Below are 14,070 nucleotides of genomic sequence, written 5' to 3'. Positions count from 1 at the left end.
TTTTTAACTATATTTTACCAAATTTTAGTGGACACAATTTTTAAAGTAACTGCAGACTGATAAAATTTCCTAACACTGACACAATCAATTGAACATTTGTGTACAATGTTTTTAATATATTTTAACCCTAAATTATTTGGACTTGTTTTTAGTTTAGGACATTTTAATCTTTTTATTGATTTATTTACAAAATTTTACTCTAGTTTTTTGTTTTCTTAGTAACATTTATTTTACACTAAAATTAAACAACTTTTGGATAGGATTTTAATGATTAGTGGTTTTGTCAGGTTTTTTGAATGGCCACTGAACTATTTAAAGTAGCTTTATTATTCACAATTAATAACTGGTTAAAACAGAATTTGGATGGCACTTTTTAATAGGATTAATAGCTTTACTTTTTATATTTACTGATTGATTTATTTGTGCTGGGTTGGTTTTTGCTTTTAAAGCACACAGCTATTTGAAAAAGAAAACAACTTATTGTGGCTTTTCTTTGTAGTCTATTGAATTTTAATTAAGTAGTATGTTTTATTTACATTTTTGTTACCATTTTAAACTGTACACACTGCATATTCCATAGGAATGCACACTTCTTTTACAATTTAACTTTTACTTTTAATTTGTTATATTAGCTATATAATATAGTATAAATTGGAATTGTGTGTTTTGTATTTAGAGCACAATAGATTATTTACGGACACATTTCTCAAGAAAGGCCATTTTTCTCAAAAGGTCTTTAATGGCTTCTTGGGGGGATGAAGCACATAGTGGTGGAAGTTGTCACCACCAGACCTTCCCTTTGCATCATTTGTTTTATTATGAAGGGTTTTATTATTATACTGCCATAAGTGGGTTCCATTATTAAACCAACCATTCCTCTTCTTGAACTCTTTATCTTTAACTTTAACATTTCCACAACCCCCAACTGTTTACCTCCAAACTCTGCAGTGTTCATTTGTGCAAATGCTTTTTTTAACTTTTTATTTTAAAGTGACACGTTTCTCAGGCAAATCCTTTTGGTGGCATTAAGCTTATTTATTGTTTTTGCACTTACGGTACTTTTTAACTCAGTACACTTTACCTGCAAAGCTGTCCTACATTAAATACAGTCCATGAAGGATGGTTGCTATTTACTTTGGATTTATGCAAATAGACAATAGACATTTTCTTTCTGACCTTTTAGGAATTTTTCTCATTTAGCTTTTTTCTATAACTTTTATCTGCTTTTTAAGCTTTTTACTTTTATTTCTTAAGGTGGCACATTTTGTTTGTAAAGTTTTAGCCACCAGAAATAATCCTTGTGAATCTAGTGCCTTGATTTGAGCCTTCTTTGCATAGGGTAAAAAAATGTACATACTATTTTTTTTCATGGCTGCCAATGGGTCGTACATTTTTTTTAAATGTCAGAGGCATTCAACAGCCCTCTGCTGTGCTCTGCCAAGCATTCTTTTTTTTCCTATCTAGTCCCACTCTCTGTAGTTCCTTTTTCATCCGATCCCAGTCTCCCCCTAATACTTCTCTCCGCTCTTAGCCCTGGTCTACACTACGAGTTTAGGTCGAATTTAGCAGCGTTAGATCAATTTAACCCTGCACCCATCCACACGAAGCCATTTTTGTCAATTTAAAGGACTCTTAAAATTGATTTCTGTACTCCTTCCTGACGAGGGGATTAGCACTGAAATAGACATCGCCAGGTCAAATTTGGGGTACTGTGGACACAATTTAATGGTATGTACTTCCGGGAGTTATCTCAGAGTGCTCCATTGTGACCGCTTTGGACAGCACTTTCAACTCAGATGCACTAGCTAGGTACACAGCAAAAGCCCCGGGAACTTTTGAATTTCATTTCCTGTTTGGCCAGCGTGGCGAGCTCATCAGCACAGGTGACCATGCAGTCCCAGAATTGCTAAAGAGCTCCAGCATGGACTGAACAGGAGGTACTGGATCTGATCGCTGTTTGGGGAGACAAATCCGTGCTATCAGAACTCCGTTCCAAAAGACGAAATGCCAAAATATTTGAAAAAATCTCCAAGGGCATGATGGACAGAGGCTACAAAGGGGACCCGCAGCAGTGCCGCATGAAAATTAAGGAGCTCAGGCAGGCCTACCAAAAAAACAAAGAGGCTAACGGCCGCTCTGTGTCAGAGCCCCAGACATGCTGCTTCTATGATGAGCTGCATGCAATTCTAGGGAGGGGCCCTACCACTACCCCACCCCTGTCTGTGGACACCTGCAAGGGGGGAGTCTCATGCAACAGGGATGAGGATTTTGGGGACGAGGAAGATGAGGAGGTGGAGGACGACAGCCCACAGCACGCAAGTGGAGAAACCATTCTCCCCGACAACCAGGAACTGTTTATCAACCTGAAGCCAATACCCTCCCAACCCTCCCAAGGCGGGCTCACGGACCATGAAGCCGGAGATGGCACCTCTGGTGAGTATACCTTTGTAAATATAATGCATGGTTTAAAAGCAAGTGTATTTAATGATTAATTTGCCCTGAAGACTTGGGATGCATTCGCGGCCAGTATAGCCCCTCCTTTTAAATGGCCAACCCAATGGGTGCTTGGTGTGGGAACGGAGAGCGCTGCTGTTTGAACCCATTCCCACGTTATGAAGGTTGAAGAAGCTGAAACTGTGGCTTACCATGGCTGCCTGCAAGCCGAATTCTGTTGCCCGGCCCTGCGTGTGTGATCTCTCACACCAAACCGGCAGGCCCTCAATATAAGAGGCAAAATGTGACCTTGTACTGAAAGCACATGTGCTATGTAATGTTAACAGCTTGGTTCACCATGAAAGAGTCTACCCATTGTTCTCTAAAATGGGTCTTTTTAAATACTACTCTCCTTTTTTTTCCTCCCGCAGCTGCAAATGTTTAAACGTTCCCCCTATCATTTCCGTCCCAGAGACTAGTGCAGATAAGAAGGCGAAAAAAACCCCAGTTGCGATGAAATGTTCTCTGAGCTTATGCAGTCCTCCCACACTGAAAGAGCTCAGCAGAATGGGTGGAGGCAAACAACGTCAGAGTCCAGGAAAGCAGAAAATGAACACGAGGACAGGAGGGACGAAGGAGAAGAGAGGTGGCAGGAGCAAGATGAGAGGAGGCAGGATGCAATGCTGAGGCTACTGGGGGATCAAACTGATATGCTCCGGCATCTGGTAGAGCTGCAGGAAAGGCAGCAGGAGTACAGACCGCCGCTTCTGCCCCTGTGTAACCGCCCACCCTCTTCCCCAAGTTCCATAGCCTCCTCACCCAGATGTCCAAGAACACTGGGGTGGGGGCTCCGGGCACCCAACCGCTCCACCCCAGAGGACTGCCCAAGCAACAGAAGGCTGGCATTCAATAAGTTTTGAAGTGCAGTGTGGCCTTGTCCTTCCCTCCTCCCCTCATCTACCACCCCACCCGGTGCGTCCCTCTTCCCCCACCCCTCCCGGGCTACCGTGGCAGTTATCCCCCTATCCGTATGATGAATTAATAAAGAATACATGCTTATGAAACAATTTATTGCCTCTGCAAGTGGTGATCGAAGGGGGGAGGGCGGTTGGCTTACAGGGAATTAAAATCAACTAAGGGAGTGGGTTTTCATCAAGGAGAAACAAACAGAACTGTCACACCATAGCCTGGCCAGTCATGAAACTGGTTTTCAAAGCTTCTCTGATGCACAGCAGACCCTGCTGTCCTCTTCTAATCGCCCTGGTGTCTGGCTGTGCGTAATCAGCAGCCAGGTAATTTGCCTCAACCTCGCACCCCACCATAAACGTCTCCCCCTTACTCTCACAGATATTGTGGAGCAAGCGGCAATAACAATTGGAATATTGGTTTAGCTGAGGTCTAACCGAGTCAGTAAACTGCACCAGTCCGCTTTTAAATGTCCAAATGCACATTCTACTACCATTCTGCACTTGTTCAACTTATAGTTGAACAGCTCCTTACTACTGTCCAGGGTGCCTGTGTATGGCTTCATGAGCCATGGCATTAAGGGGTAGGCTGGGTCCCCAAGGATAACTATAGGCATTTCAATGTCCCCAACAGTTATTTCCTGGTCTGGGAAGTAAGTCCCTTCCTGCAGCTGTTCAAACAGACCAGAGTTCCTGAAGATGTGAGTGTCATGTACCTTTCCCGGCCATCCCACATTGATGTCGGTGAAACGCTTGCAGCACCATTGAAAAGTACCCTGGTGGTTTATGTACTGGCTGCCTTGGTGTTCCGGTCCCAAGATAGGGATATGTGTTCCATCTATCGCCCGACCACAGTTAGGGAATCCCATTGCAGCAAAGTCATCCACTATGACCTGCACGTTTCCCAGAGTCACTACCCTTGATTAGCAGAAGCTCAGTGATTGCTTTGGCTACTTGGATCACAGCAGCCCCCACAGTAGATTTACCCACTCCAAATTGATTCCCGACTAACTGGCAGCTGTCTGGCATTGCAAGCTTCCAGAGTGCTATCACCACTCGCCTCTCAACTGTGAGGGCTGCTCTGATGATCTTGGTATTCTCGCGCTTCAGGGCAGAGGAAAGCAAGTCACAAAGTTCCATGAAACTGCCCTTACGCATGTGAAAGTTTCACAGCCACTGGGAATCATCCCAGACCTGCAACACTATTTGGTCCCACCAGTCTGTGCTTGTTTCCCAGGCCCAGAATCAGCGTTCCACAGCATGAACCTGCCCCATTACCACCATGATGTCCAAATTGCCACGACCCGTGCTTTGAGAGAAGTCTGTGTCCATGTCCTCATCACTATTGTGATCGCGCTGTCGTTGCCTCTTCATCTGCTTTTGCAGGTTCTGGTTCTGCACATACTGCAGGATAATGCGCAAGGTGTTTACAATGCTCGCAACAGCAGCGGTGAGCTGAGCGGGCTCCTTGCTTGCCATGGTATGGCGTCTGCAGGAGAGCAGAGTTGCAGCAGAAGCAGTGGGTGACGACGGATGCCACGAGAATAGATATTTATAAAGAACGATGAGAGGACCTGCGAGGTGGATTCATGGCACCAGGAGAGCAGAGTTGCAGCAGAAGTGGTGGAGGATGACTGTTAGCACTGCACACATTTCCTGAGGAAGAACACACATTCCCGGGAGCCCATAACAGACAACATGGAGAAATTTGCTATTGAAACATGAGCAGGAGAACAGAGTTGCAGCAGAAGCGGTGGATGACGATGAGTTGCCACGAGAATAGATATTTATAAAGAACGACGAGAGGACCTGTGAGGTCGATTCATGGCACCGGGAGAGCAGAGTTGCAGTGGAAGCGGTGTTTGGATGATGACGGTTAGCAGTCCTACTGCACCGTCTGCTGAAAGTAGTATGGTGTCTGCATGGAAAAAAGGCGCAAAACGATTGTCTGCCTTTACTTTCACGGAGGGAGGGGCGACTGACGACATGTACCCAAACCACCCACGACAATGTTTTTGCCCCATCAGGCATTGGGAGCTCAACCCAGAATTCCAATGGGCAGCAGAGACTGCGGGAACTGTGGGATAGCTACCCACAGTGCAACACTCCGAAAGTCGATGCTAGCCACGGTACTGTGGATGCACTCCGATGACTTAATGCGCTTAGTGGGGATACACACAATCGACTGTATAAAATCGCTTCCTAAAAATCGACTTCTATAAATTCAACCTAATTTTGTAGTGTAGAGATACCCTTAGATTTAACCACCTTCTCCAGCATGATATTAATTTCTTCATATTTAAACCCCTAATCCCATCCAATGCAATTTCCCTCAATGGCTGCAATGTTCACACTAAGGGATGTGCACTTTACCTGCTCCAGATGAGCAGCAAGTCACAGCACCAGTATGTTGGGTGGCTTTTGAGACCTTATCCACTCACCCTGTGAGACCTTTTTCACTTGGTTCCCAAAAATTCAGCTCAGCTTCAAACTTGTCCTTGAGGTTTCTTGATTGGAATACAATTAAACTACACTTAAGTTGATTAGGCTCAAGGGTAGAGGGTGGTATAAGGCAAACCACATATCCAAAGTTACATAGCAAACTTCTTTATATACATTTATATATTTCATTGCATTTACTATACATTATATTATGTGTTTTGGGATTGGCTTGTTTACTTTGTAAGAACCAATCCCTGTACAGCACACTCTGTCTACACACTGTCCATGTATGACTTACTCTTTATCTTTACGTTCCAGACTTGTTTTATACATTGTTATCCTGCCCATTGTAAATGGTTCCCTAGGTGATCCCCCTAATTTTAGCTAGTGCAGACATTCTTCAAGTGCTTGTTCACGTCCATTCCACATTAGGTGTGCGCGCGCTGCATGCACAAGCATTGGAAACTTTTCCCTTAGCGGCACCCAGTGGGCCAGCAGGGCCCCTGCTTGAGTGGCGTCACTGCGCCATGCATATATATCCCCGCTGGCCCGTTCCCCTCCAGTTCCTTCTTACCGTCCGTGGCAGCGCTGGAACAACCTCTTGCTCTCATACAAGAAGCAATCCCTTAGCTTTAGAGTACTTAGCTGCTATCAGTTAATTAGCATTCCCTTGTTGTGGAGACGTAATAGATTAGGTGCTTGGAGGCTTCCAGCACCCGCACTGGGCTGCGGGGCATGCCGCAGGCCCACAGGTTTAAGGCTTGCGCCATGTGCCGCAAGCATATACTGGTTAGTGACTCCCACGACTCCTGTCTACGTTGCCTGGGGGAATCACACCACACAGAGAGGTGTAAGATTTGCAAGGCATTTAAGCCTAGAGCAAAGAAAGAGAGAGACTTTCGTTTGAAGCAGTTGTTGATGGAGGCCCCGCTGCAGCCATCTGGCCCAGAGCGCTCAATGCCGGCTCTAGCCTCCTTGGTGTGGAGTGCCCCGGAGTCGTCAAGAGACCCAGTGCTGGACAAGCACCACAAGGCATCGGCCTCGGAGTGAAGTAGGCCCCAGCACCGCTCATCCTCCCCGGTGCGGCCCAAGGCTAAATCAAAGGAAGGGCGTGGACGTTCCCCACAAAGGAGACCGGCGCCATTTAAGGGCCCGGGCACTGGGAAGATTGCGATGGATGTTGTACCGGCGCCAGCACCAGTGGCACCAGCGCCACAAGTCCCACTGAGTCCAGCCCTAAGGGAACTCAGTGAGGACAACGGGCTCGAGGGAGTAATAGATCAGCCCTCCATGCCTGACACCTTTGAGGCGGCGAAGGACCTAATCAGGTTGTCGGCGGTGAGCCCCCTCCCAACCAGGGAGAAGCCTCCGGCACCCGTGCCTGGGGTGCCGTTGAGAGGAAAGCCAGCAATGGTGCGTCGTTTGAGGACACCGTCCCGGCATCGCTTCCAGCGTTGGTCCCGGTCGAGTTTCGAGTCTGTGGACTCTGTTACCCCTGACGCAGAGGGAAGTCTTGGTACCGGAGGCAAGTCAGTGCACGGGTTTAGTGCAAGGGACTTGATGCTCTCCAGCACCCCCCAGAGACCGGCACCAGGAGAAGGCAAGCTGGTCAACACTGAAGGCTTCCAGAAGTCACCGGTCCCGGTCCAGGTCTTGGGAGCACCGATACCAGTCCCAATCCTGTGAGCAGCAGTACCGGTCCCGGTCCCGTTCGGCAAGAAGCCGCTCGTCGCCCTCCTGCTGGCACAGATTGACAGCACCACCGTGGCCTTCGCGTTCAGCGTCGCCAGAGTCCAGTGCAGACTTGGGCCAATACAGTTACCCGCACCGGACAACAGAGAACACCAAGTTGGGTGGCAACCCCAGTGGGGACCACCAGGACACTGGCCCTTCTGGACCCCTTGGGCCTACCACCAGCGGCAGGGGGCTCCCTCCAGGGCCAGCTACTCGGTGCACCGGTCCCGATCCCCGCACCGACGCTCCTCCGTGCGGGAAGCTACAGTGTCCAGACCACCTGCACCTTCGCCAAGTGAGAGACCAGAGAAACCAGCACTGAGTCCAGTGCCGCCCCAAGGTCAGCTGTCCTGGCCCGAGCCGTAAGCCCCTCCCTTGGGGGAGGGGGGACCAAAGGGAACAGCAGGAGGAAGCCGAGCAGCTGCTGACCTCTTCATCATCCCCAGATGAAGTGGTGGCAGGCACAGCGGTATGAAGGCCTCCGCCAATAGTCCACTGCGCCCACCAAGAGCTGCTGCATAAGGTTGCTCATAACTTGGGGTTACAGGCCGAGGAGACGGTTGAGCAGGAGGACCCCATGGTGGACATCCTGAGCCCAGATGGTCCATCCAGAATAGCGTTTCCGCTCATTAAGACCATACAGTCGAACTATAAGACTATATGGCAGACCCCGGCCTCCAGTGCTCCACCAGCCAAGGGTGTGGAGCGCAAGTACTTCGCCCTGTCAAAGGGGTACGACTTCTTGTTCTTCTTCGAGTGATTGCTCATGTGTATTCCACTATAGGTGTGCGTGCTCGCCACGTGCATCGGTGCCGGAAGTTTTTCCCTTAGCAGTATCCGTAGTGGGGGAGCACTGCTGCAACCCCTGGAGTGGCGCCGATATATCGCGCCATAAAGGGGGCTGCGCGTTCCCCCAACCCTCAGTTCCCTCTTACCGCCAGTGAAGGTAGTCGGAACTTGCTCCAGCCTTGGCTGCAGCGTTTATAGCCTTAGTGGTATCCAGTTTCAATGAACCTTTCTTTCGTCAGTGCCTGGCTCGGGGCATGCCCCGTGGCCCAGGCTTCAAGTCGTGCAACTCCTGTCGCAACTCTATGCCCAGAAGCGATCCACACTCTGTGTCTTCGCTGTCTGGGCGAGGCTCACGTTAGTGAGTGTTGTAAGCTTTGTCGTTCTTTCAAACCCCGAACGAAGCGGGAGCGTGAAATTCGACTCTGGGCCTTACTAATGGAGTCGGCATTGGCCCCGGCACTGGCGCATTGACCCGATTCCGTCCCCAGCACCGCGTCTTCGGTGCGCAGTGAGGCACCGTCGACAACTTGGCACCGCTTGCCTAGTAAGAAGCAAGGCAAGATCCAGCAGCGCCGAGAGAAGGAGAGGGGTGAGGCTGGATCCGAGTTGGGCAGCCCACGATCCCCGTCAGGACCGAGACCTCCAACTCGAGTTGAGGGGAGCAGTCCAGTTCCGTCCGCGTGAGCCTCGCCTGAAGCACGCATGCCTTTGATGCCAGAGGCAGCTCAGGCCGCACGTGATATCCTATTGCTTCCGGTGCCGGGAGCGCCGCCTTGGTCGTGCCCCCGGTCCCGTGGGAAGCCACCTTTGGGCGCCCATCAGCCCTCCCCGGCGGTGTCGGAGGTCACGGTACCTTCCTGGGTTGAGGTGCTGAGCAGAGCCCCACGACGCACGTCAACTCCGCGTGCCGGCTCTTTGGCGAGCGGATCCCACTCCTCTGGTCTCTGGCGCCGTAGAGGAGGTCACAAGGGGCGACGCCGTTCCTCCTCCAGCCAGTCCGAGAGGAACAGGTCTCGCCGCCATCGGCACCTGCCCCACCCCTACCCAACTTGCCCCGCTCCCTGTCCCCTGACTGCCCCAACCCATCCACCACCACCCCGACAGACCCCCGGAACTCCCACACCTACCCAACCCCCCCCCCCCGTTCCCCATCCCCTGACCACCCCCCCCCGAACCTCTGCCCCCTCCAACTGCTCCCTGCCCCTTATCCAACCCCTCCTCCCAGCCCCGGCCCAGCGCTCTTACCATGCTGCTCAGGGCAGCGTGTATCGATGCCGCGGGGCCCGCTGTATCTCGCAGCCCCACCCCCTAACCATGGTGCTCAAAGTGGCAGGAGGCACGCTGAGGCTCTGCGAGAGAGGGGAAGGCGGGGGATCCTCTCCAGCCAGGAGCTCAGATGAGCCAGACAGGACAGTCCCACGAGCCACATAGTTTGCCCACTCCTTTACAACTGGTTCTAAATCAGCTTCTAAATTTAACAACCGGTTCCTGCGAACCAGCTCCAGCTCACCACTGCCTAGGGGACCACAGGACTCAGGGCTTGTGGTCAGGAGCAGAGCGGTCGCTCCATATCAATGTGAAGGAGCTGAGGGCGGTTTGTTTAGCCTGCCAGACCTTTCACGCCACTTTGAGTGGTCACGGCGTGTCAAGGCTGCTTCCCCACTCTGAACTTTAGAGTACAAATGTGGGGGCCTGCATGAAACTTCTAAGCTTAACGACCAGCTTAGATCTGGTCCGCTGCCACCACTCCCAAAGTGCTAATTCCCTTCCCTGGGTAGCCTTGAGAGACTCTTCACCAATTCCCTGGTGAATACAGATCCAAACCCCTTGGATTTTAAAACAAGGAGAAATTAACCATCCCCCTCCTTTCTCCCACCAACTTCTGGTGGATCAAGATCCAACCCCCTTGGATCTAAAAACAAGGAAAAATCAATCAGGTTCTTAAAAAGAAGGCTTTTAATTAAAGAAAAAGGTAAAAATCATCTCTGTAAAATCAGGATGGAAAATAACTTTACAGGGTAATCAAACTTAAAGAGCTCAGAGGAATCCCCTCTAGCCTTAGGTTCAAAGTTACAGCAAACAGAGATAAACACTCTAGCAAAAAGGTACATTTACAAGTTGAGAAAACGCCTTGCCAGAGGGCGACTCCTCCACCCCGACCTGCAATCACTACATCTGACGGCATGGAAGCTCTGTGGCTGAATGCTTTGGACAGCCAGTGCTTCCTTCTTGTGCAGCAGGTTCAAATTGGTAGTAGGAAGCCCTCTACCAGGGCCACTTACCTGGCCAAGTGGAAGAGGTTCTCGTACTGGTGTGGGCCACAGCGGGTTCAGCCATGCCAGGCTCCGGTGCTGACCATTCTAGAGTACCTACTGCACCTCAAGCAGCAGGGGCTGGCCCCGTCCTTGATCAGAGTGCATCTGGCGGCCATCTCCGCCTTCCACCCGGGGTTTTCAGGGGGCTCGGTGTTCTCTCACCCAATGGTGGGGCGGTTCCTTAAAGGACTGGAGAGGGTGTTTCCTTACTCACGCCCCCCAGTCCCTCCATGGAATCTCAACTTAGTCCTTTCTAAGCTCATGGGGCCCCCGTTTGAGCCCTTCACTACCTGCTCTCTTCTCCACCTTTCCTGGAAGGTGGCATTCCTGGGAGCCATCACCTCGGCTAGAAAGGTATCTGAGTTGAGGGCACTCACTTCGGAGCCACCATATACAGTGTTTCATAAAGACAAGGTGCAGCTCCGTCCGCACCCCAAGTTCCTCCCAAAGGTGGTCTCACAATTCCATCTAGGAATTTGTCTGCCGGTGTTTTTTCCCAAACCCCATGCGGATCTGCACACCCTCGATGTCCGTCGAGCGATGGCGTTCTACTTGGAGCGCACCAAGCGCTTTCGTAAATCCACACAGCTATTCGTGGCTGTGGCTGAGAGGATGAGGGGCCTACCAGTGTTGGCGCAGCGAATCTCCTCCTGGATTACAGACTGCATTCGGGTGTGTTATGACCTCGCAGGTGTTCTGGCCCTGGTGGTCACGGCCCACTCGACCAGTGTGCAAGAAGCTTCAGCGGTTTTCCTGGCACAGGTCCCGATCCAGGAGATCTGCAGAGCAGCCACCTGGTCGTCAGTGCATACCTTCACAACCCACTACGCGGTCAACCAGCAGGCCTGAGAGGACGCGGTGGTTGGTGGGGCGGTCCTCCGATCACTTGTTCCGTGACTCCTACCCTCCTCCAAAGGTAAACTTGTAATTCACCTAATGTGGAATGGACGTGAACAAGCACTCGAAGAAGAAAAAACAGTTACCTACCTTTTCGTAACTATTGTTCTTTGAGATGTGTTGTTCATGTCCATTCCACCACCTGCCCTCCTACCCCTCTATCGGAGTCGCCGGCAAGAAGGAACTGTAGCGGGTCGGGCCAGCAGGGATATATATGCACGGCACAGTGGTGCCACTCAGGTGGGGGCCCCACCGGCCCAACAGGTGCCGCTAAAGGAAAAGTTTCCGACGCTCGTGCACGCGGCACACACACACCTAATGTGGAATGGACGTGAACAACACATCTCGAAGAACAACAGTTATGAAAAGGTAGGTAACTGTTTTTTTCTGTTTCCAGCCTGCTAATCCAGTTACCTCTCTCATCCTGTCTTCTAAGAAATAAGGCCTCACCCATGTCTAATTACCCATATTATGCCAGGTCTACAATCTGATCCTTTGTTCCACAACCAGTATCAAGTTGAAATAAGAATCACCTTTTCCGACTTTTCCCACAAAGTGTGAAGTTAGTGGCATACATGAAACATTTATCTCTCCACTTTCCTTCATTGCTGCTGAATATTGTGAAATAAGCTCTGATCCCTAGATGCAACCCCAGCAAGCTCTTACAGTCCAATCTATTTTCCTGCTCTCTCCTAGCTCTGGTCTTAATAACAGGCACAGGCTCCAGTGGAACAGCCAGATGGGGCTGGAACCATCTAGTCTGTGAAACTGCCCAACTATGCAACTAGCTGAGAAATTGGGGCAAGTGTAATGAACCCTCAACCTAGCAGCATTAATTTACCAGCAGCTTAAGGGCTCATCCATCCTAATGGTGGAGATCAGTCAAGTGAAAGTGTAGTGGTAGTTGTGGTTAACTCTTATAAAATGCTGTGAAATCTGCAAATGAAAATGAGCTAGGTGTTAGTATCCAGAAAAGCACTGTTACTCCCTTATATATATATATATATATATATATATATAATATGAGCTGTTACCCAAAATGTGGGGCCCTGTGAGTTGTTTCTGCTAAAAAGGAGAAATTTATCACTCAACTATTTCTTTGATGCAATCCTTATTTACAAAGAATGTACGCAGTCCTGTTTCCTTGAACACAGGAGGAATCAAACAGGAGCTCCAAGCCGTCTTTCCAGTCAACAAGTGAAATCAAAACTATTAGCTTTTTCTCAGGGCCATGCTATCAGTGGTTCTGTGCCTATCTGGTGCTTGCTTGCTACCTTTTTCTCTCTAATTTTCTGGTCTTTCTGGAGAACAAGTGATCACCATTCTCTTTAAAAGAACTCTTATGATATTTGAAGCCTGTTATTAGCTATTAGTTATTGAAACCCCCTCAGTCTCCTTTTCCCAAGACTAAACATGCCATTTTTTCTAGTTTCGGTTTTTCTAAACCTTTTATCATTTTTGTTGCTTTCCTCTGAACTCTCCAAATGGTCTCTATCTTTCCTATAGTGTGGTGTCCAGCACTAGACATAGCACAGCTGAGGCCTCACCTGATCTAGAGCTGAGTAGAGAGGGATAATTACCTCCTGTGTCTTTCATACAACACTTCTGTTAATACACCCCAGAATATTAACCTTTTCAGCAACTGCATCACATTTAACTCATATTCAATGTTCACTATAACGTCCAGATCCTTTTCAGTAATACTACCACCTAGCCAGTAATTCCCTGTTTTGTAACTGAACATTTGATTTTTCCCTAAGTGTAGTACTTTAAACTTGTCTTGTTGACCAATTCTCCAATTTATCAAGGTGGTTTTAAATTCTTATCCTGTCCTCCGAAGTGCTTGCAAGCCCATTCAGCTTGGCATCATCCAGAAATTTTATAAGCATTCTCCACTCCATTATTTAAGTCATTAATTAAAATATTAAACAGCAGTAGACCCAGAAAAGACCCTTTGGGATCTCACTAGATATGTCCTCTCAGTTTGACAGCTAACCACTGATAACTACTCTGAGTATGTTTTCTCAACCAGTTGCATACCTACTTTATAGTAATTTAATCTAGACCGTCTTTCCCTAGTTTGCTTATGAGACTGTCATGTGCAACTATCAAAAGCCTTACTAAAATGTTGCTGACCTGATAAAAATAGATCTTTAAGAATTAGATATTGTAATCCTCTTATTTTTCCCTCTCTCGAAGTTATTTTTGCTTTTAAGAAGGTAATGTTTTCATAACAATAAAAATACCAAATGGCATTTACTAAACAAGATCATAGTAATTGCTATTTGTCACTAATTACTGAACAAAAACCAAGTAACCTTGGGCTTGACTTCTACAGTGGTGAGATTTTTTTACCTGTTAATTCAACAAAAGGAAACCACTTTTTGGAATTTCTGTATATTAGTTGATTTTGATAAGGTTTCCTATCACCAACATTTCCCAAATTGTACTAAGCCAAAATGCTACTGGATCATCCTTTTTTCTTCCAATGAGAT

The sequence above is a fragment of the Malaclemys terrapin genome, chromosome 9, assembly GCF_027887155.1.
Source record: "Malaclemys terrapin pileata isolate rMalTer1 chromosome 9, rMalTer1.hap1, whole genome shotgun sequence".
Classification (NCBI taxonomy): domain Eukaryota; kingdom Metazoa; phylum Chordata; order Testudines; family Emydidae; genus Malaclemys; species Malaclemys terrapin.
The sequence above is the reverse complement of the archived record's forward strand: the minus strand, read 5'-3'. Positions refer to the sequence as shown.